The 1918-nt window shown below is 40.8% G+C and overlaps 1 long non-coding RNA gene across 1 annotated transcript; it reads right to left on the bottom strand.

Moving 5' to 3' along the window:
* Positions 1–444: 444 nt before the first annotated feature.
* Positions 445–951, bottom strand: LOC141793071 (uncharacterized). Its single transcript, XR_012598386.1, has 3 exons — positions 911–951; positions 586–830; positions 445–485 (listed from the first exon to the last, which is right to left on the bottom strand). It is a non-coding gene; the product is annotated as an uncharacterized LOC141793071 (long non-coding RNA).
* Between the last annotated feature and the right edge of the window lie 967 nt (positions 952–1918).

Raw genomic sequence — 1918 nt, 5'->3', positions numbered from 1 at the left:
ACAAAATGGCACAAATTGCTAAGGCAACGTGTTTGTTTTTGTTGCGCATCTTCCATATGCGTCGCCCACTTCCGGGTGCATGTTCTTCTTCTCCTGCCTATATTTGACGTTGTGGTCAAAACACCATAGAAGAAGAATGATACAGGGTCCGATGTGTGGTGTATTGTGTGAGCAGTGAAGTCGTATCAGAGCATCTGGTTGTGTGGTGTGAGAACATGATTCATGGGCTGCAAACTTTTGAACTTTGCGATCTTGTCATGCAGTTTGAGATGGAGCTGTGTCAAAAGATTTAAAATATCACACAGTGTATGCCCGGCTTAAGGGGTGCAGGTATCACAGGACCCAGGAGCAGACGAGAGGCACAGGGAACATTCAACAATCTTTATTTGCAAGTAGTGACGACAATCCAAAAATCCCTGAGTGAACTAATGGTGAGTGAGTTTAGGCAGAGTGTGCTGGGCGGCGTGCAGGAAGCAGGGGAGACACTGGGAAGAAGAAGCAGAAACACGGTTAGCACTAGGTATGACACACTTGGAAAAGCAAAAACTTTCTGATACTTAGAACTCAGAAGAGCAGCCTGTATACCAACTTAAGAGCTGTAATACTCTGGCACTGGGTGCTGGTCTGAGGAGTCCTGAAGAGCAGTCCCTGATGATCTCAGTGGGAACCAGGTGTGCAGGTGAGGGAGTGAGTGCAGGAAAAGGTGCCGCCCATGCTCTGCAGCAGGAAGGGAGGGGGAGAGACTGCAGCAGGAGCAGATCACCACAGGCAGTTGTTTTTTTCAGTGTTTCCACAGCCATTTTTTCATATTTTTATCTCAACTGTGGAGTCTGCAGAAAAAAAATGTTGATCACTTGAACCCTTAATTAATAGAATACTGTTGTTGTAGGGGCAGGGATGAGTTTCTCACCTGTCACCAGGTGTGTAGGTGTGTCTGTGTGTGAGTGGTTGTGTCACTGGGGGTGAATGATTGCCTAATGAATATCACCTGCGTCTATCTGTGAATTAGTTTGCCTGGCACAGGGACAGGGAGGCAGTGTGCTGATATTTCTGTTGGCTGCTGTAGCCTTTTTTTTTTACCCATCAAATAGCTTTTTTCTAAAAGTTGATCCATACAAAATGTATTTTTAAAAGTATATTCAATTAAAAGGGTCAAAGAAACACCCACAAACTGCACTATTAGCTTCATGTTTCCTTCTTTGGAGTCAGAGCATCAAGAAGATCCCTGTGCTTCACTCTCTGTGACTAACTTAGCTTTGATAGTCACACAACAGTTGTTAATCCAACAACAGAAATAGCAGCTCTATAAGTTTAATGCTTTGCTTGTTTATAACTTTCTCACTCTGTAATCCTATCAAGCAATTTTGTCTCACTTTCAGTAGAAAATAATCTTTTTGGACTTAATGTGAGCCACATTCACCTGACTAGTCAAGAAAATGACCTAACTATAGTCGTTATAATTACCGACTTCCACTCTGATCACACATGGAGATTATCAGGGCTGGAAACAGCTGCATGCAGATTCTACAGAGAAAAAAACTGATTTTGAGGTAAGAAAGTAAATTTTTTGACAAAGACTATATTTTGTTAAGTACTTAAACTATTCAAGATAAAACCATTTATATCAGAACTTATATCAGAATAAATTGTAGTTTCTCAGGGAAAATGTGATGCATTTTTCCCATGCTGATTTAAATCCACTTTGGTAATAGAGCTAGCTAAACACTGGCTGACAGGGGTGGTGTGGGTAGTAACATATCTTTAAACAGTGTTACAAATAGAATAGAAATAGAATAGAATAGAATAGAAAATACTTTATTTATCCCCGAGGGGAGATTCAGGAGTCACATCAGCAATCAAGAAAACAAAAGTAAGAAAGAGTATAGAAAGTGCAAAAAAAGTCCATAAGAAAATAGAT

This window comes from Halichoeres trimaculatus, unplaced genomic scaffold (genome assembly GCF_033239565.1).
Source record: "Halichoeres trimaculatus isolate MK-OKI-2021-1 unplaced genomic scaffold, fHalTri1.1 fHalTri1_scaffold_7, whole genome shotgun sequence".
Taxonomy (NCBI): Eukaryota; Metazoa; Chordata; class Actinopteri; order Labriformes; family Labridae; genus Halichoeres; species Halichoeres trimaculatus.
Note: the sequence above shows the minus strand (reverse complement) of the source record. Positions and strands in the feature narration are given on the sequence as shown.